We start from the raw sequence: 22,961 nt of genomic DNA on the forward strand, positions 1-22,961 counted from the left end.
TGCCCGTGCGGCAGACTCAACCCTTAATGTTTGAATGTAGTTTTTTCTGTTACTAAATCGATGAACAGATTACTAAGAAAGATCTTCGTATGTCCTATAGTAAAGATTTTCCATACTGACCGATCTTAATGAACCACCCTGTACATATAGGCTGGGAGGTTAACGAATGTTTCGGCAAAAAAATATTAGCACATATTAGCTCTCAAACTAATTAGGTGTCCCACCCCAGGTGGAAAGGCATGCAGTACACCAGATTGGGATGATGCACAGACAAAAATTTAATGTCTATTAAAAAAGTTATAGCAGTTCAAAATTGTCCATGTCACATTGGTCCAGGTGTCTGAGAGGTGTTCCGCGCGGTGACGGACTCGAGCGCGGAGTCAGCGTGCGCGGGGGAGCGCGCGCCGCGACAAGACAAGCGGCGCCGCGCGCGCAAGCACCACGCGCCGCTGCCCGCCAGGTATGTACCACCGGCCACGACAAGCGGCGCCGCGCGCGCAAGCACACGCGCCGCTGGCCGCCAGGTATGTACCACCGGCCACGACAAGCGGCGCCGCGCGCGCAAGCACCACGCGCCGCTGCCCGCCAGGTATGTACCACCGGCCACGACAAGCGGCGCGCGCGCGCGCAAGCACCACGCGCCGCTGGCCGCCAGGTATGTACCACCGGCCACGACAAGCGGCGCCGCGCGCGCAAGCACCACGCGCCGCTGCCCGCCAGGTATGTACCACCGCCACGACAAGCGGCGCCGCGCGCGCAAGCACCACGCGCCGCTGGCCGCCAGGTATGTACCACCGGCCACGACAAGCGGCGCCGCGCGCGCAAGCACACGCGCCGCTGCCCGCCAGGTATGTACCACCGGCCACGACAAGCGGCGCCGCGCGCGCAAGCACCACGCGCCGCTGCCCGCCAGGTATGTACCACCGGCCACGACAAGCGGCGCCGCGCGCGCAAGCACCACGCGCCGCTGCCGCCAGGTATGTACCACCGGCCACGACAAGCGGCGCCGCGCGCGCAAGCACCACGCGCCGCTGCCCGCCAGGTATGTACCACCGGCCACGACAAGCGGCGCGCGCGGCGCAAGCACCACGCGCCGCTGCCGCCAGGTATGTACCACCGGCCACGACAAGCGGCGCCGCGCGCGCAAGCACCACGCGCCGCTGGCCGCCAGGTATGTACCACCGGCCACGACAAGCGGCGCCGCGCGCGCAAGCACCACGCGCCGCTGCCCGCCAGGTATGTACCACCGCCCACGACAAGCGGCGCCGCGCGCGCAAGCACCACGCGCCGCTGGCCGCCAGGTATGTACCACCGGCCACGACAAGCGGCGCCGCGCGCGCAAGCACCACGCGCCGCTGCCCGCCAGGTATGTACCACCGGCCACGACAAGCGGCGCCGCGCGCGCAAGCACCACGCGCCGCTGCCCGCCAGGTATGTACCACCGGCCACGACAAGCGGCGCCGCGCGCGCAAGCACCACGCGCCGCTGCCCGCCAGGTATGTACCACCGGCCACGACAAGCGGCGCCGCGCGCGCAAGCACCACGCGCCGCTGGCCGCCAGGTATGTACCACCGGCCACGACAAGCGGCGCCGCGCGCGCAAGCACCACGCGCCGCTGCCCGCCAGGTATGTACCACCGGCCACGACAAGCGGCGCCGCGCGCGCAAGCACCACGCGCCGCTGGCCGCCAGGTATGTACCACCGGCCACGACAAGCGGCGCCGCGCGCGCAAGCACCACGCGCCGCTGCCCGCCAGGTATGTACCACCGGCCACGACAAGCGGCGCCGCGCGCGCAAGCACCACGCGCCGCTGCCCGCCAGGTATGTACCACCGGCCACGACAAGCGGCGCCGCGCGCGCAAGCACCACGCGCCGCTGCCCGCCAGTATGTACCACCGGCCACGACAAGCGGCGCCGCGCGCGCAAGCACCACGCGCCGCTGCCCGCCAGGTATGTACCACCGGCCACGACAAGCGGCGCCGCGCGCGCAAGCACCACGCGCCGCTGGCCGCCAGGTATGTACCACCGCCACGACAAGCGGCGCCGCGCGCGCAAGCACCACGCGCCGCTGCCCGCCAGGTATGTACCACCGGCCACGACAAGCGGCGCCCCGCGCGCGCAAGCACCACGCGCCGCTGCCCGCCAGGTATGTACCACCGGCCACGACAAGCGGCGCCGCGCGCAAGCACTACGCGCCGCTGCCCGCCAGGTATGTACCACCGGCCACGACAAGCGGCGCCGCGCGCGCAAGCACCACGCGCCGCTGCCCGCCAGGTATGTACCACCGCCACGACAAGCGGCGCCGCGCGCGCAAGCACCACGCGCCGCTGCCCGCCAGGTATGTACCACCGGCCACGACAAGCGGCGCCGCGCGCGCAAGCACCACGCGCCGCTGCCCGCCAGGTATGTACCACCGGCCACGACGACCAAAGACGGACGGACAGACTAACACCAAACTGATCATATTAGGATTTCATTTTTCAATTTGAGGTAGGGAACTCTAAAAATGGAACACGATTAACACTAATTTCCATTTCGTGACCGTGAACATGTCGGCGGCCGATCATAAAATTGGCTAGATCACTAAATTCCTAGGCATATCGTGAAACGGTTCCATTTCATGAATTGGCTAAGAGACATTCGCCATATCGTCCAAAACTCATCGATTAACGATTTGCCTAGTGACATTTAGGCAGATGATCATGAAATTCCTAGGCATATCATGAAACGCCGCCATATTGGTTCTGGCACTTCGCCGGCCTATGCCGCTGCACGCTCACTTGGCTCGGTCGGCTCGTGCGTTGTGGTCACAATTCATACTAACCACTCCTCACTTCGCTCGTCATAACTAAATTTTTATTTTTTTGGCATAATATTATCACGATATGCCCGGTATAGAGCTAGGAATATCGACTAATCGATCTGCCTTATTGTTTCTCAGGCACATCGTGTTATGCCTGACCAACTTTTAGGCATATCATGAAATGCCGCCATTTCACGGTATGCCTAGGAATTTCGTGATCTGGCGGATTTTACGATCGGCCGCCAACATACACACATCAAGAAAGTCTTGGGATACTCATTATCCCTGTTATCGCTAGACAAATTTTGACTTAATGATATTGAAATATTCAAAACTGTTTAGGGATAAAAAATATCTCTAGGCAGTTTGATGAGTATTATCTGTTTATTTGATAACTTTGTCTCTTCTAATATTGTCACAAATAAACGTTTTCTCTCTTTCTAATTTTGTCTTTATGGGTTTCGTGCCTGAAAAAGGAAAAAACAAAACGTTATTAATTCTTTGTCGTCCGTCTGTCTGTCGTAAGACGATTTTTTTACGAATGCATGGAGATATCAAGCTAAAATTAATATCGAAGACTTGGATGCGCACCCCTTAAACAGTGAAAAAAAATCAAACTTCTAAGTCAACCTAATCATAGATACAGTACCCTTAGTGTAAGTTTTCGGTTACAAAATACGTCTCGATCGCGTTCGCGTTAAATCTCAATTTGTATGGAAACACGAACATCGCAAACGTTCCGCTAGAGGCGCTGTTCGTGTTTGCAAAAAAATTTCGATTTAACGCGAACGCGATCGAGACGTATTTTGTAACCGAAAACTTACACTAAGGGCACTGATACAGCCATTAGAAAACGTGTTTCAAAACAAAATGCCGTAACGGCCGTAAGTACGAAAGTTTACAATAAGAAATGACCCATTTTCATACGTTTTTATGCCAAAAATGTCTGCTTTTGATACTTATATAAATCAAGTGTGTTCTATTTTCTGTATGAACACGTCTACGTTTGATTTGATTTGACGAAATGACCTCGTAGCGCCATCTAGTGACTGCCGCCTAGACTCTGTAGAACACAACACAACGGTCGGCTCCTGCCAACGTTCATTTTGATTCCCCTACTTTATGATAGATGGCAGTGTAATAAATAAACCCTTTCTTTATCCTACAGGTACCAACAACGCCAAGAGCAAGAAAGAAGAGATTTTACAATACACGTATGAAATAAACGACAATAAAGACTGCTTAAAGCAAAATCAACTAAAATAGTATAGAATGTTAACTAGGTAGGTATCTAAGTCAAAATACTGTAAATAATTCGATGAGTTTTGTAAATTTTAATAAAATTTAAGGCCTATTTGGAGTTAAAATTAAAGGGTCGGGACTCAAAAGTATCATCGTTAAAGTTAAATAAAGAAAAATGATTAGTTAATGTTTCGTTACTTAGTTGTTTAAGTATTTGATACGTCTTATACATAAGAGTTTTATTTGGTTTGAATAGGTATTTAACTAAATGTAAACAAAACAACGTCAATTGGCGCATTGAAAATACAAACTGAGACATGGATGCACAGAAAAACCAGAAACAGAGACCAGCGCGAACCCGAGTCCTCAGCATTCTGTGCTGCGTGCCATACCCCTACACTACCAGTGGACAGGAGTATAGACACGATGCACACATATCTCAGGGTGCTTTTTTACTACGCTACTTAAGCAGCAGCACTAGCAACATCTATGTTTCGCTCTCATCGAGAACGAAACGCTGACGAAACGCGGACGGAATGCTGAGGACTTGTGTTCGACTCTCAGCGCTGGTCTCTTTTTCTGGTTTTTCTGTGCATCCATGTCTCAGTTTGTATTTTCGATATGGTTTTACGGAATGACCGTAAAAGTACCAAATTTCGATTTGAAATAAAAAAAAATACAAAACTCTTAAATATTAAAATTCCCCCATTAAACTATATAAATATTTACATTTCTGTATTGAAATACACTAGTCTAGTTTGTATTTCAACGATAGATAAGTAAAAATAAAATGTTTAAAATCCTTGAATGTACCAAATCTGGCAGCTGAAGTTTGTTTACATTTAGTTAAATATCTATCCAAACCAAGTATAGTGACTACTAATTTTAAATGTGGGGGAAATATTTTCGATATGAAATAGGGTAATTTCAACTCGATTTCTGACACTAAACCAAAACAAAAATATCACGAGTTTATTTAAAGATTTACTAGTACTTATAGTACCGAAAATTAAAAATAATTGCAATCTGTGTTCATATAGGGTACTTATTTATTACCTATAACCTGTTAGCCTTGCAAAACCTTTAAAAATATTATTTGTATTAAATTTGTCCTTTTGTGGAAAATTTATCACAATGCATATTTTATCTTCTAGATTATACCAATAGTGATGAAGCTGTTTATTTCTTCAGGATATAGAGAATAATAATAATTAGCAATAGAACAATAAACTAATGTTGTTTATTTCAATATTATTGTGCCAAATGTATTGTATTAGAAAGAAGAAAGAAAGAAAGAAAATACATTTATTTAACGCCATAAAACAAACATAGGAAGTAACATAGAACAGATAAAGACACATGACGCTAAATAGCTAAATATTACCTATTTGTTTTCTTATTGTAATGTAATAATTTAAAATTTATTTTAGAAATTTTGTAAATTCTGAGCGAAATGTTTGAGGTAATGAAATCCGTACCTCAACATTCGAATTGCCTAGACACAAGTACTGTTAAGGTGTTTCGACGGTAAATAAACACAAGTAAGTAGTGTTTTGAAAATAAACACAAACCATTCCCTTGTTGAAACATCGCATTTTTTTTGTATTTGAAGGAGCAATCATAACAGTTCATGATTTTATCTTAGAACAATCACTGCCGGAGAGTTGGTTTATTTTTATGTGTAAATATGGTACATAAGTGCAAACGAAATATTTAAAAAGATGGATGACGATCAATAAAATAAATAAATATGACCTGCCTCGTTTTATTCCTGAACAATCCCTTGAAAACATCTCAAACGAAAAGAGTTTTTTACTTTACCTTTACACTTATACTATTTTATTCAACTTTAAGTAGGTAGTTAACAACTTTCATTATTGGAATGACAAAAGTGAAAAATACTAATTGTTAACCTTTTCGCCGCCACGTCAAATACAAAAGACATCACCCATACGCCAGACTTTTATAATTGCAATGCCTAAAATTGAACCTTCACAATCGAACGATGGTTGCTTTTGCATTGAAGTAATGGACGTATATATAGGTAGTTGACGTGGAACCTGCGGTGCGTATACATGAGTCTTTGGCGTCGAAAAGGTTAAATCATCGAAGTTTCCTCTTTTTAAGAAACCTTTTGTGTCTCGAGTCACCAACAAAGTAATGTTCTTCTTCTAAAGAAATATTTCTTCTAATGTCTTCTTCCTAATAATAAAATTAACGTAATTTTTAATAACGTCAAAGAAATCGAAGCTTTCTTCAATGCTACGCCGCGTAGCGCGACGTAGTTTGCTACGCAGCACGGCGTAGCGCAACGTGCTACGCCGTAGACAACATGCAGTTGTGACAGTCAAAATCAAGACAAAAGATAGAAACATTATAAATGTGAAAGTTTATGGGCGTGTAACGTAGGTGTAGACGTGCGGAAGTGTATGTGTATTTATGAAGCGGCAATTTCGCCGAAGTAGTTTGAAACAAGTTCGGCGGCCGCGTTAGGTGAACGACTCAGTGTAATCGCCGCTTTACTCTTTTACGCTAAAGCTGCGTTCCCACCAGAGATGTGCGAAGATACGTTGCAAGGAATATCCACGCTCCGCCGAGCTGTTTCCACTAGAAACGTGCTGAGCAAGAAGACGCGTTTGTTATGTTCATAACAAAATGCATTTATCCCATCACATCTAAGAATATCTTTGATAGAAACACAGCCTCAACTGGCCGGATGGATTTGAATAAAACTTGGTAGATAGCTGGGCGCCTGACATCACCAGATATTCACCACATACGCCACACCCCGATATTCCAAAGAAATTTGCATCAAATAACACTGCAACTTGGCTTAGAGACAGACATGTAAAACGTAGACGTTGACGTAGGTGTTTCTTTAATGCATGTACTACCACCTGACTTCCACACGTGCCACCGACGCACATGTGCGTTCAAAATGTATGAATAATTATGCCCGTGGCACTAGGCAAAGTTCCGAAAACGCATATATGCGTCGGTGGCATGCAGTGAATACGTTAAGAAACGTAAGAAATTGTTATGCAACTTGGATTAGGGACAGACAATATGTAATTTGACGTAGACATTGGTTTAAGAAACCTGAGAAATTCTTATGCCACGTCAATGAAATCCACGATGTAGTTTCTTACAATTTCCTATGGTTTTGTGAATTTCAGAAATTTTAACAAAACTTAATAGATCTAGCGGTTTCGTAGGTAAAGGCTTTTCCACATAACATAGAAAAAGTAAGTACGGCTGCTGCCGTACGTAAATAGTCTGTCGTATATTTATCGTTATCGGTTATTTTTACCGCCAGACTATTAATAGCAAAAGGATACTTGTACCAATAAATTCCCTTTACCATTAAAACTTTTCATTTCAGCGATCAACTTACCAAAGACGCAATAAACATGGAATTCAACCGAGTGTTTACTGGCGTGCTTCCAGCGGGTTCGAATTTTACAATAAATTGTTGCAAAGTTAGTTGCAAGGGGCAAACGATTGTTACAAGTAGTTATTGGAAAACTTTGTAGAGCTGCCGGAAAACTTTTTCTGTTAAAACAATTGACTGAGTTAGTGTCTAATCTAAAAAAGTAATTTAACAACTTTTTCTGAAAACGCCCAATCACTTTTGAAATTTGCCACAGCTTAACAGTGAAGGAATACAAGGATAACTGTTCAAAACTTTGAAGCCTCCCATTGGTATGTGTGTGACGTTCCCGATCCGCACTGGGCCCACATGAGAACTACAGCCCAAGCCTTCTTCTGTATACATCCCAAGTTAATACTGGTTATTATCAAAAACTGGGGCCTTAATGTCCAACGCGCGGGCTCTTGCCATCACATTCACCATCCCTTTCTGTCACCATCTTACACCGTTACACAGAAGAAAATAGTTAATGCAATAGCAAGCGTCCGCGCGTATAGACACTATAGCCTCAAGATACGCGGAACAAAACCCGAATGGAATTCACAAAAAAAAGTACGACCTCTGTTCAGAATATCAGTTTAACAAGGTGTCCCCTATATGGCAGACCCATGCCCCTATATCACTAGATCATGGGGCATACCGCAAGCACTAATTGGTTAGCCGCAGCCGCAGTGATGGATCGTCCACCTGCGCACAGCGCCATCTGTCTTGGAGTGAACCAACTGTTTGCTCCTGTGGCCGCGAGATTACGGTTTGTAATAAATAGCTTAAGATCCCGCTATGAAATTTAGTAGCTATCTGTTTTTTGATCAAAATGTGATTTATTTACAAAAGAACCTGTGTCCTTGCAGTAGGACGTACATATATAAACTGAGATTGTAAAACAAAATAAAATTAGTAGAAGGTGTAGAATGTTTTCAGTGGATTTTACACTAAAAATATAAATGTCAGTACCTAGTTATCGAATTTGTATGCTTTTCAATTTAATGTGTGACATGGTTTAGCATCAACATGATGTCTAGGTTCAAAGACTTTTTGTTAAAATAATAGTAAGGCACTAGTCCTACCGCCGGTGAGTGGCAAAAATAGTGTTTTTTAGTATGAAGATTTTATCACCTTTTGTTGCCGAGTGAGAAATTGTTCACACTAAAGAACACTCTCTTCGTGTTACTCGCCAGTAGTGAACCAGTGCCTAAAGTAAAGAAATTAGTAGAACATTTTTGAAGCGTTAAAATAACCGTTTTTCAATCATACGAATAGCTCTAGATTTGTAGCTAGCACAACATTGTCATCCCAACGTACGCTCAACTAAATCCTCTTTGTCCCCCCTTACCCTCCAGCTGACACCGCTCTCGATGACGGCTCATGTCACGCAAACACCTCCATCCACCAAACACTAGCACTTCCTAAAATCCACTTTAGTACTACCACATAGCGACTAAAACAACCGCATAACTATATTTGTCCAACGGTGGATATTTTTGGCAATGAAATTACTGGCATTTTGTTTCTGACGGTTGGAGATTGAACAAAATAAAACAATATTGGATTTGCTGGGTTATGGAATGATTTGCTTTGTATATTTACGGCTATGATATAACTAGTAACTACTCGGAGATGAATAGTTAATGCGTATGATACGCGTCGAGGTGGATATTCGCTTAATTGTCTCAGAATATCCTATAATCCTACAATATCATAAATAAGACAGTTTGTAAGTATGTGTGTGTATGTAAGTTGGATCGATTGAGATTAAATTGGGTATGTAGGTAATGTAGACCGCTGGCTGGACGTCTGAAATAATACATTATGCTACGTTTTATCCTGATATTGCCACGGGATCGGGATAATATCTCAAAATCTCAACCTGAGAGCCTAAGAGGCATAAAAATCGGCGGGGTTTTTATAAGCAAAGTTAAAAAGTTGAAATTCTTCATGTACGTATAAATACCTCTGTTTTCTGCGCTGCTTCATCATCATCAGCATCCCAGCCTATACACGTCCCACTGCCGGGCACAGGCCTCCTTTCAGAACAAGAGGGCTTGGGCCATAGTTCCCACGCGGGCACGCGCTTCGCAGGTTTGTGCAGGTTTCCTCACGATGTTTTCCTTCACCGCAAAGCTCGTGGTAAATTTCAAATGTAATTCCGCACATGAATTTTCGAAAAACTCAGAGGTGCGAGCCGAGGTTCGAACCCACGACCCTCTGCTTGAGAGGCGATAGGTCAAACCACTAGGCCACCACGGCTCGGCCGCGCTGCTTACTAAATGTATAATTATACCTAGAGGTAAAGTTTGTGAGGTTGTAGGGGGTAATCTCTAGATCTGCTGTTCCGATTTAGATGAAATTCGGTACACAGATAGAATGACTCCCGGGAAAGGACATAGGATAGTTTTTATCCCGGAAATTGCATAGTTCCCACGGGATAGCGGTAAACGAAGTCCACGCGGGTGGAGCCGCGGGAAACAGCTAGTTGTGAATAAATAAGTCAATAGTAATTAAAAAAGATGGGAACAGAAACAAACTGTCCCAAAATGGTCCCATGGAGCTGGCTTAGTAATCATAACTAATGATCTTTAATATAATGAATAGGTATAAAGTTGTTCTCAGCATTTAAGTATGTCTGTATGTAAACTCTTTATTGTACAAAAGAAAATTAACAAAATACAACTGACAAACTTTAAGATACTTGTACAAAGGCGGACTTATCCCTTTAAGGAATCTCTACCAGTCAACTTTTGAGTGGATGAGAGGAGAGGAGCAATACGTTAGGGTCCGACAAAGAGTGAGTTTAAGAGTTAAAATAGTGGAAGCTACTGTACAGTTCTAAGTCAGTGTCAGTGTTAAGTGTTAAGTCTTGTATTTTCAGGTCTGAAAGTGCATGTTGCCGCGGTTACCGACTAGATGAATAGCGGCCTGATCCCGCGCCGAGTGTCCTTTACCTTCCTCAAGCCTCAACTTCAAAAGCGCGCCGCGTCTTGAACCATAACCCAATCTACCACCGCCGTAGACTCAACGCCCTATCACAACGCACTGAAACACAAAATGCAACCGAAAACAGATGACAAAGAGAAAAAAACGTTCAGGTTCCACGCATGCGTAAACCAAGCGGCAGCCATTTTCAGGGGAACTAACACCAACAAACGATGTCGCTACACGTACACGGACAGGCGCCGCACACTTACGTAAATGTAACAAATCAAGGAAGGATGAGGGTGCGCGCGTGTGTGCGTGCGTGCCTGTGTGCGAGGGATGCTGGGTAAAGCCGTGTTTACATTGGCTGTAGGGTTGCTTGGGACTGTTTGTTTTACGGTTGAAGAATGAAGGAACTCTTTTATGTTTTGACTGTTCATACAATCATTTAAGTTGAAATAATGGATAGAGTTAACCGTTTTATAGAAAGGTCCAAGAATTTGACAAATTTAGATAAGTGTATTCGTTCAATATTTTTGACAATTTCCAATTATAAAAAAAACATATTGCCCGACGACATTGGATTATTGATAGAAAGGGAAGAAGAAAAGAAAAATGATTTATTACTGTTCCAACGATTATTTCAATCAATTATATTCACATCAATTTCTTAGACTTAAAAATAGAGATACCCATACAAAATTCTTATTGTTTAGGAAAAAATAAGTACACTGGAATGCCGTTTACGTTATATTTAATCAATGACAGTAGTTGCTCCAAACGTCCAGCGATCCCTCGGTTGATAATAATGGTGATGATACACTCTCTCTTTACCGGCTGTGACTTAACCGGCTCTGCTAGAAAAACCTTTACTTTAGGTTATATTTTTTAATAACAAATGTGACAGTGTTCAATGTTTCAAGTGTTGTCATTCAATGTTTGTAGCTGCACCGCGAATAATACGGTAGAGCGGATTTGAAAGAGATTTGGTCTATTTATGTACTACTGTGTACCAAATCTCTTTCAAATCCGCTCTACCGTATTATTCCCGGTGCAGCTACAAACATTGAATGACAACACTTGAAACATTGAACACTGTCACATAACCTGAATTGAACCTGTCCATAAAAGCTATTTCATTGCTTTTTCCAAAACATTACCGCATCGCACGTCCGCAACGCACGTCAAAATCATAACTCTGGACCAATCAGAGTCAACAAAAATAACCGTAGCTCCCCAAATCACAGGCTGTGCGTTAAACATTCATACAATTTATTCACTTGTGGACGCGCCCGAACACCTGACCTGACCTGGCTCTTGAGGCACAGATTTAGTCAGCCTCGCGTGGCCACCGCGCGCGGACGTGCGCCGCGTTCCGTCCCACACCCATAAACCATAACTACCGCTTGTGCGAAAGAAACAGTGAAAAAAACCGGGTACGTAATTTAATAGTGGTTAAGATAGTGCTGTGCTGTGTGGCCTGGTCCGTGAGTCGATTGCGGCCACGGCGGCTTTCGTAGACACGTGCTTTCAGGTGATGCATTGTAGAAGGTAGAAGGCATGAGCGGGTGCATCCACGTGATACAAGATTTAATCACGATTGATCTGAAATTGTCTATTTTGTTTTAATCCTGAATGTTTTTAGAATACGATTATAAAAAAGCGAGGAACGACAGGAAGTGAAATAGGATAAAGCAATAAATAACGTTTTGTAAATCCTCACGTAAAGTTGGTGTTATTTATACGCAGGTTTGTGAATACGTTGTTTGTCACAGAGGGTTTGTTGCAAAAATGAGTATATAAGTATTTAAATTTTAAGGCAGCTGAGAGAAATTTTGTTAATAGTTTTTTGATTTTATCAGTGTTTTCCATAGTATTTGCTCGTTGAAGCTGTATTCAATTGATGGGATTAAAAGGACAATGTTGCTAATTAGGTTTTATGATTTATCACCACATTACGAAACTGAATGGACATGGACTGTAAACTTCATTGTCTATTAGAGATACAGTATTTATCCTAAATTTGAAAAACCTTGACATACAAACATTGGCACTTCTGTAATTACAGTGGCAAATACTCCTAACTTAAATGCAAATTTTATCGTAGTTTGCCACAAATTTCGGCTCAGGCCTGAAATGTCTGTTTTCCTAAAATGTACAATTCTCAAAACGTCTGCGTTTCACAATGTTCGCACTTCTATTTTCGTCAGCTTTCTCAAAATGTCTGCTATTTAAAATGTGTACAATCTCAGGAAGTCGTCTATTCATAATGTTGACATTCCTATAATATTAGCATTACCATAATTTCTGCTTTTACGTTATGTTCACTTTTTTAAATAGGCTATAGTCTTGTTATGGTTGTTTCCCATAATGTCTGCTTTATTTTCAAATCAATGTTCTTAATGTAAAAGGTTTAATTGCTTGCATACTTACTCTTTGATAACATAAATATCTATACCTAATATAAAATACCGCTGAACCGATTTAGCTGAAATTTGAAGACCATGATTGGATACATTTTGGGAATAACACTTTTCTGGAATGCCAACGTTATAAGAAGGCGGATGTTTTGAGGTTGCATACATTTTGAGAATAAGCACTTTCTGAAAAGCGAACATTATACAAAAACTGTCATTCTTGAAGACAGGCAATTTTAAATAGCTGATATTTTGAGAAGCTGACATTATGCAAAAGACGTGTTGACATTCTGAAAAGCAGACATTTTGCGAAAAATACATTTTAGGAAAACGGATATTTCAGGCCTGAGCCCAAATTTCAGATCCGTAGATCAAAATTAGAACTAATGAAGCCACCTACGCCAATTTGGGGCACGACTTATTTCACCAACCAGCAAAACTTCACCGTATAGGATCATTGCAAAGTGTGGTGTAGTATGAGTGTACTTAAATTAAACGTGATAAGGTGATGTGCATTTTGTTGCACATTGATGTGCATGCGTTTAATTTTGAATGAAGAATGAATACCAAGATTGAGTGAAGTACAAATGAGAAGTTATGACAACGCTATCACTATTATCATGGAAGTTGACGAAGTACAACGGAACGAAGTGAACGGTGTGTGTGTTTTTCTAAACATAATTCTTACGATTTGTTAATTTAATCTAATTCGTTTGTCAATAAAGGTTTTAAACCACTGATAACTCTCATTCACAAGTCAGGTTCCCATATGTACATAAAATAAATTTTCCGGAACTGATTTTCCCCAGTGATTGGGTCGGTGAAGCAAGATGTTCACTGCATCGAAATTACCGAGCGTTTCCCCAATTTCTGTTATATGACTTCCGTCCTTTGGTGCACTCAGACAACAGGAATTCTTATTGTTTCCAATTCCAAAGCCATTCTGGGTGTTTGGTAGCAATGAAAATCTGACTCCAAAGTTATTTACTGGGTTTATTTCTTCTTAAAGTACAACAATTAAAATAAAATTAGTTTGACAGCGAGAGAGACGTGTACTCGCTGGTGTCGTCAGTCAGGTGTGCGGCGGTGAGGCGCGGGGGACGCGGCGTCGGCGCGCGCGCTCGGAGCCGTTCGGGAAACATCGGCGTTAACATACTCCCCCCCTCGAGTAGGTGGAGACTCGAGGAGTGAAGACACGGTGGACGACGATGCCGAAAGATCACTCGATGTAGCTGGTGGCTTAAAGCACGTCGCTGTAGATGAGGATGCCCGAGGTGTTGATGGTGCCTTCGGACTTGACGATGATACAGAAGATGATTTCAAGGATGTTGATGAATCCTTAGGTAGTGCGCATAATTTGTGTACGGCGCGGCGCACTGTGCCTCTAGTTGTCAGGATATCAGCTACTCTAGCGATGCCATCCTGGCCAGGATATAACTTTTTAATGCGTCCTAGACGCCAGTTCATAGGCGGAACATTCGCTTCCTTAAGGACGACCATGTCGTTAACTTGTAGACCTTCTTCATTAGTCTGCCACTTCACCCTTTGTTGTAACTCTGATAGAAATTCTTTGTGCCAACGGGACCAAAATTGCTGTCGCATCTGTTCTATGTGCTGGTATCTCTTAAGTCGACAGGGATTTACTTCAAGTAGTGGTGGTGACGGTAGTGATGTTAAGGCTTTACCGATCAGGAAGTGTCCCGGAGTTAACGGTTCCAAATCGTTTGGATCGGATGACATTGGTGTAAGAGGTCGCGAATTTAAAATAGCCTCTATTTGTGTAAACAGAGTAGATAGTTCCTCGAACGTCATGTGTGTGTTACCTAATACTCTAGTAAGATGGAACTTGGCCCCTTTTACGGAAGCCTCGTGTAATCCACCGAAATGTGGAGAATAAGCGGGCATGAACTTGAATTTTATGCCTTCGTTCTCTGCGTAAGAAGCAATGGAATCGCCACTTGATTTTAAAAGCCTACCGATTTCGTTGCTTGCACCTACAAAATTAGTGCCATGGTCACAGTGAATTATGCTTGGTTTCCCCTGCGAGATATGAATCGCCTCAGACACTGAATGAAACATTCAGACGTGAGGTCGCTAGCTAGCTCCAAATGCAGAGCCTTTGTCGAAAAGCAAACGAACAACGATAGGTAGCATTTCGTTATACGACAGCCACGACCTTTACGATCCGTAATTTGAAAAGGACCAGCGTAATCTATCCCACAAACTTGAAAAGGAATATTTGGTGTTACGCGTGGCTGTGGTAAGTTACCCATAAGTGGGTTTATGTTTTTTGCTTTCATGATTCTACATATCTTACAGTTATTAACAGTACTTCTCGCTAAAATTCTTCCATTCAAAGACCAGAACCTGTCTCGTACACTATTCAACAAAAGTTGAGGACCACCATGTAGTAATTTCAAATGCTCTTGTTTAAAAATTAGCTTTGTAAAAGGATGATTTGGACTCAATATAATAGGGTGTTTTTTATTGTAATTTTCAGGTGCATTTTGAATGCGGCCGCCAACCCGAAGAAGACCAGTTTCATCAATAAAAGGAGTAAGTGACAGTATACGAGACCTTGCAGGTAAGCCTTTATTATTTTGAAAAAGATTTAGTTCATTGCCAAAGGATTCTTGTTGAGATAGTTTACTTAAACACATAAGCGACGTATTTAATTCGTCACTGGTTAAATATCCTAACAGTTTTGAATTACGATTTCGTGTATTGTGAATAAACCGTTTCACATAAGCAAAGGCTCTTTGCAAGGTTGACAATTTCGAATACCTGGTAAAGTCAATAACCTTGGAAGGAGCGCTTGCTGAGTCTGTACCGTTAGTAGTATTAGTGTTTTTATTATTTAGTATATAAGTTTTCATTTCAGGTACTTCACTCTCAAGGCTGCGCTGGTTTAATTCAGGCCAATACGACATGTCTCTTTCTAAAAACGAGGGACCCTGCCACCACAAAGCTGAATTACAAAGCTGTTGAGGTTCAACTCCTCTAGAGGCCAAATCCGCGGGATTTTGATCGCCCGGAACATGTCTCCATGTTCCATGAGGGGACAGGTCTTGGATCGCTCCTACTCGGTTTGAGACGAAAGTTTTTAAGCTACGTGGTTCAGCCTCGAGCCAACTTAAGACAACAGTGGAGTCGGACCAGTGAAAAATACGATCAATATGGCAACGTAGAGAATCTTGAACCTTGACCGCTAATCTCACGGACAACAACGCACCTAGGAGCTCCAGACGTGGGATTGAGGTCGGCTTTAGTGGGGCGACTTTGGCTTTGGCACACAATAATCGTGTAAGTGTATTATCTTCATTATCGGTTGAAGTTAAGTAAACGCAGGCAGCATAAGCATTCTGTGATGCATCAGAAAATGAATGTAATGTAATTGCTTTAGGTTTCTTACACAAAACGCCTCTAGGAATATTTATGTTAGCAAGATATTTTAGATTCTCTACATAATCTGACCATTTTGTGGACAATTCTGTGGGAATTAAATCATCCCAATCTAGTTTAGTCAGCCATAATTTCTGTAATATTATCTTAGGAGTAATCGTAATTGCACTTAATAGGCCGAGTGGATCGAATATTTTAGCTGAATTCGACAGTATCTTGCGTTTTGTTGCTGGTTGCGTTGCATCTATGTTCACCGAAAATTGCAACACATCAGCGCTAGGATGCCATGTAAGACCTAAAACGCTCGACTCTGCAGAAATGTCCAAATCCTTAGGTATCATTGAACCTAGACTATTTTTTACGACCAAAGGAGCGTTTGTGTGGAATTTACGAAGAGGAAAACATGCAGTCTTTAAAGTTTTAGTTACTGACTCGCAGATATGACTCAGCTCTGCTTCTGTGTTAGATCCAGTCAACAAATCGTCCATATAGAAATCATGCTGTATAACTTGCGCAATGTTTTCGTCTTCGCATTCTTTTGCTAGTTGCAATAAGCATCTGGTACTTAAATATGGAGCTGCAGCAGTTCCATACGTTACTGTGTTTAATTGTAAAATTCTGATTGGTTGTGTTTCTTGGTCTCTCCACAAAATTAGCTGTAAGTGGCGTTGATTAGGCTTTATAAGTATCTGCCTGTACATTTTTTCGACGTCTGCCGTAACTACGTAATTATGTTGTCTGAATCTGAGTAAAATTGCTAACAAATCATCTTGTACGGTAGGTCCGACATATTGAATGTCGTTGAATGATACCCCAGAAGTAGTTTTGGCAGAAGCGTCGAAAACAACTCTTAATCGTGTCGTCTCGCTTTTTTGCCTAATCACTGCGTGATGTGGGAGATAGTAACCGAAGTTTGGCTTTGAGATTTCTGTCAGATGCCCCAGGTTCTCGTATTCATGAATAAATTCAGAATAAGCTTGTTTCAGGGAATCATTACTTGACATTCGTTTCTCACTATTAAAGAATCTTTTTTCGGCAATTTTGTAAGAGTCACCAAGGGCATCTGAGGAATCTCGCAACGGAATTGTAACAACAAATCTTCCGTCCGCGTCGCGATAGGTAGTATTATTAAACAGTTCCTCACAATAGTCGTCTTGAGGCGAAGCAGCCTTTGACATTGGCAATTCCTCGAGTTCCCAGAATTTAGATAATTGATCTTTAATGTCTTGAGAAAATTTGCATTTTATGTTTTGTGAACTCGAAGAATCACAGTAGCTCCCCCCCGTGGGGCCAGCTACTATCCATCCCAATTTTGTTTCCGTCAGTACAGGTTTATGCTGCCCTAGTTTAATTTGTTTGGATCCCATAAGGTCCCAAAATATATCAGACCCTAGTAGGATATCGACTTCTGACGGATGACAAAACTGAGGATCAGCTAGGATTAAATTACTGGGAATTCCTAACTGCGACTTAACCTGTATGTTAGGCAGTTTGTCTGTGATAGTTGGTACTATATAAAATTTCACAGGCGTGGAGAAATCATTATGCAGTGATTGTATAGTAAGATCGCAATGTTCGTTGATTTTTAATGTTGCATTATTAATGCCTATTACGGCACGATTAGTTTGAGTAACATTGCAATTAATCCTTTGTTTTGCTGTTTCAGATATAAATGAAGATTGACTCCCGCTATCTAATAACGCCCGCAAAGTATATTTTTTACCCTGACTTGTAACGTTGACAAGCGCTGTTGAAAGCAGAACCTGATCACAGGATACAGCGGACATGGCGACTGAAGCTTTACTCTCAATTGGATTTTCATATCGAGAAACAGTTGCGGCAGAGGAAGACGCTGTCTCTTGAGTAAGGTTAGTATTAGTTTTATTATTATCTTGCCCTGTCACGGTACCTTCAGTATTTGTAATTTCTTGGACATGTAATTGTTTGTGTAAAATAGTACTATGTTTTCTTTTACAGATCCTGCAACCACCAGCGCGGCATTGATAAGTAAGGTGACCGGGGCGTAGACAATTTTTGCATAACTTCCACTGGCTAACCTGCTGATAACGATCATCCACGGACAATGTTTTAAATTTAGGACACTCAATTAATCGGTGATTCTGTTTACAGGACATGCACTGGTAGCTGGTAGGTGGCGTTTGAGGAGATGAAGCAATAAACGACTTAGTTTTTGGAATAAAGGGGCGTTTTTCATTTTTCACATCTGACCGTGTAGACTGAACAGTTTCCAAAACGTCAGCCCTATTACGCAAGAACTTGTAAAAATCCTGTAAAGTAGGAGAATTTTCAAATTCATTTCTGTGTTCTTCCCACCTCCTAGCAGTGGCACTATCAAGTTTCATAGATGCCATGTAAATAATAAGCGTGTCCCACTTGTCCGTGGATTCACCAAGCGTTTTAAGCGCTTCTAAATTTTTTGAAATAGAATCAATTAAATTGCGTATACCCCTATCAGTTTCCCTCGACAAAGGCTCGAGGTTAAAAAGGCACTTGAGGTGTTGATTAACCAATAAGCGTTTGTTATCATATCTTTCACACAGGAGAGACCAAGCAATGGCATATGTGTCAGCAGAAACCGACACCGATTTAATTACAGCACTTGCCTCCCCTTCCAAGTAGGACTTTAAATAATGAAATTTGCATATATTGTCCATGTCATTATTTTTATGTATAAGTGACAGGTATGTGTCGCGAAATTCTAGCCACTTACTAGTATTTCCATCAAAAGGAGGAAGTTTCAATGGTGGTAACTTTATCTTATTTGCAGCACTGCGACTGGACACACTAGAAACTTCGTCCTCTTGTTGGTTATTTTTCCACTTTTCCACCAAGTCTTGGGCCTGACCAAAACTAGCATAAAATAAATTTTCCGTATCTTCCCGTTCTTCTACTTGCTTTTCAGATGTATCTAACTGCTCAATTTTGTTTTGAATCTGGTCAAACCCATCTAGCACCACTTGCATTTTATTCAAACGTAATGACAACTCATTTATTTCGGCACTAGATATTTCTTTTATATTCCTTTCAAGCAAAGGAGATAAGTACTTTTTAAATAGTGTTAACCGAGATCTAATAGACCCTCTTTGCTGTATAAGTTCTTTTAAATCACCCATCTTGTGAGCGCAAGCAACGCAATCTAATAAATTTGCACGTTTGTACGTGTTAAAGTAGGTATCGTACGTAAGATACTTGGGTATTCAGATAAACGAAACCAAGTTAAATATAAATAAACGATTCCATACCTTGATCACGCCGTTATAGGTAATTGTAGACAAAATCCAATCCTTGCCCGCTTTGTTAGGTATTACAGCTCAGTATTATTGTTTTCGCCGACAATATTTACGTATTTATTGTTCTCGTCAACTTACTTCCATCCGAGTTCTGTTGTATAATTAATCTGAAATAGTCGGCAAAGCAATTTAAAATACTTGCAAATTATAATTCCTTTCTTTAGGGACAGGCTAAGAATAGCTTGAAATAGGTATTTATTTGTTACAAGAAGGTTGAAGATAAATGCAGCGTTTGGCTTACACACAGAAAGATAGATAGGTTAGTTAGATAGTTACGATATAGGTATAGGTAAGTCTTCAAAGGAATGCAAAGCGTTGTTAATTTTTCATTCAAGTAGTAAGTAAAGAAGTATATTAAATGTACGAATTAAAACCTTAGCATATTTTCGCTTAACAATAATGCACAAACACACACATGACTTGGTTATTTTAGCAAATTTAACAATTGAAAGGCAATTAGAAAATGGCCGTCACCGATTAGCTCGATTCAAACTTATTTTGTTGTACTGAATAATTTAAATACGCTATCTCCGTTGTTCACACAAAACACTGGCTAAGATTGCATTAAACTTATAATAAAATAGAAACAGGTACACTTCCTTCGTATTTAGCACTTATCACGTATCTTCGTTAATATCCCTTTGTCTGTTTCCTTGCTTGCTTTGAAGTTGAATCTTAGCAGGTCCGTGGTTATTGTTGTGAATAATGCGTAGGTATGAAGCGTTGCGTGTTGATTCGATCACGTCGAGGTCTCCAAATGTTTGGTAGCAATGAAAATCTGACTCCAAAGTTATTTACTGGGTTTATTTCTTCTTAAAGTACAACAATTAAAATAAAATTAGTTTGACAGCGAGAGAGACGTGTACTCGCTGGTGTCGTCAGTCAGGTGTGCGGCGGTGAGGCGCGGGGACGCGGCGTCGGCGCGCGCGCTCGGAGCCGTTCGGGAAACATCGGCGTTAACACTGATATTAGGCAAGTTGTCTTGTGGGCATTTGATTGTACCGTCAGCAAACTTGGAATCACTAAATTTATTATAATGGTTGAAGTTAGTTTGAATGCAGCGTACTTTCGGAACAGTCTTAGGGCGTCGTTGAGAAAACATATGTGTATATTTATTTATATATAAAAACTAAAACTCAAATTTAATACTGCTATTTAGACACTGCTCATTCTGTTGTATTTCGCTTCTCACTTGCAAGTTATGTTTATGTTTTGTGATTGTCATAATAATATGGATTCACTGATAATCAGCGTCGTTGCACTATCTGCAGCGACACATGCTGAGTGGACTTCTTTTTGAGACCACAGTCACTGTAATATGAATTAATATACTTAAGTACCTACTATTAGATTAAGTAATTTTTGTAAAAATGTGGTTGCATTGTGTGTTTCATATAAATCTTTCATTCATTTATTCAAAACTCTATACTTTATGTCAAAAATGGTTTATACAACAAATCTGGCTTATAGGTATATCAGATATTACATTGTTTTCCGACAACATCCGGTCAATTTGGACCAGTTTCGAGAACCCTCAATATCAGTTCTCAACCTTACGTGCCTAACACAACTTGCTTTCAATAAGTTTAATAAGCTGTTAGAGGTCATCTTGTCGATAAACGACACTGTTCTACCTCAGATTGATGTGAGAACTGCTAATAGTGTTTAATTTTTAACATAGTACAGCCTTTCGTCGTCTGTTCTTCTGTATTTATAGACATCGGATCAAACTTATGACACCTATGTTTTTGCGTCACGGGTTAGTAAAGGAGATTCCGTAGAAATTAGCGTCACCAAAATACGTATAGGACTACTGAGGTACTTCCGTTTGTCTTGCTTGAAATTTGATATGAAGGTAAGAGTAACTCTCGTAGCACAACCAATAAGAATTAAAAGTGAAATAGAATTACTGACTTAGCAAAACATATGAATATTTTTGGAAATAGTTGAGATATGTAATTTGTTAATATATGCATTAAACAAAAATATGGAAAATTACGATTTGGGTGTCTTATGTTTTCAGTTTAATAATGAACACCTTGCAGGTTCAAATTAATTGGCAGCAATAGAGTTAAGTCAGTTACTCGTAAAGGATGTTCAAAGTTTGTTCATTTGATTGTGTCAGCAATGATGGGCCCGGGGCGCCTGTCAATTGTCAAGCTTAGCAGTTAAGGAACCCCGAGGACCGGCTAATGCGGTCGCACGCTCAGAGATGATCGCTGGAGTGATCGAACCTAGCTATTTGTGGTTTCCTAGTATAGACAAAATATACATCTAATAAATAGTAAAAGAACGGTCAAGTTGCGAATCGAATTTTATACGAGGATTACTTGTACGTTTGTATTGTATTGTTAAACTCTTTATTGTTACATAAAATACATGAAAATAACAGAACACAGGAAAATAAGATGTAAAAAGGCGAACTTATCCCTTAGAGGATCTCTTCTATTTAAACTTTGAACGTTTGATAGCATATCAACACAGGAGTAGACACTACAAATACGTTTGTACGTATGTCTAAATTTATCAGTGCCAAAGCGTTCACAGAACCCTATTCCTACCGGCTTTGCCAATATTTACAAAAAAGGACAACAAGTCATACAGGATTTGTGGAAGATGGAAGCAATCTTTGCTTTCGCCTTTGTCACGGAAATATCTGACGCCATGCCACTGAAATTTATACGCTATAAACGGCCGTGAATCTACAAACATCCAGTGTTTGCGATTTCTACTTTCAATCAAAATGTATGCAGTGTAGGGACTTTCATTATTGATTAATTGCACTCCTCCTTTATTGTTTGAACGATTGTTATCCATCCTTTTTGTCTATTCTGAGAAACTAATTTCAATTTTTCAGTTATTTCATTAACACCTTTTAAAGAAAAATGCTGGCTGCTGGCTGGATGCGTTGTGCCGAGGACAGGACGCAATGGCGCATATTTGGGGAGCCCCACACGTCCATGGTTATGATGATATTGATGATGATGTTTTCCTTACGCCCACATCCGTTTCGAATGCCCTTGTCAAAAACCTTGAACATTTTCTCTAAAATACCGAATAGTTGTATGAAATCTAATGATGTGACGTAATAGACGAGAAGCATGAAATATTCTACCCACGCACATTTTTTGAGAACTTAAATAGATTCTTTTTTTTTTGCCCACGCTAAGAACAGATAAACATTTGTAAATAAAACCATAAATAAGGAAATTGAGAAGTTTATTTCAGGAACAAGTATTGCGCGTTAAAATACCAGTCATACTTTTTGTACAAACTCAACATGCCAATTATTAAATGACTTATATTGAAGTTGAATATTAGTAAGTTTGACAATGGTCATTTCTGCTATGTTTTGAACAAATAAATCTTTGACTTTTGACTTTGATTGTCTTTAAAAAACGGCTAAGCGCAACTGACAAGTACAAATTATGCACCTATGTACA

General features: G+C 41.6%; 1 protein-coding gene across 1 annotated transcript in view; it reads right to left on the reverse strand.

Annotated features, from left to right (window-relative positions):
- The window catches only part of LOC141437657 (cell adhesion molecule Dscam2-like), a 332,569-nt gene that overhangs the window by 139,227 nt on the left and 170,381 nt on the right, over positions 1-22,961 (reverse strand).

The sequence above is a fragment of the Choristoneura fumiferana genome, chromosome 18 (assembly GCF_025370935.1).
Source record: "Choristoneura fumiferana chromosome 18, NRCan_CFum_1, whole genome shotgun sequence".
In the NCBI taxonomy this organism is placed as follows: domain Eukaryota; kingdom Metazoa; phylum Arthropoda; class Insecta; order Lepidoptera; family Tortricidae; genus Choristoneura; species Choristoneura fumiferana.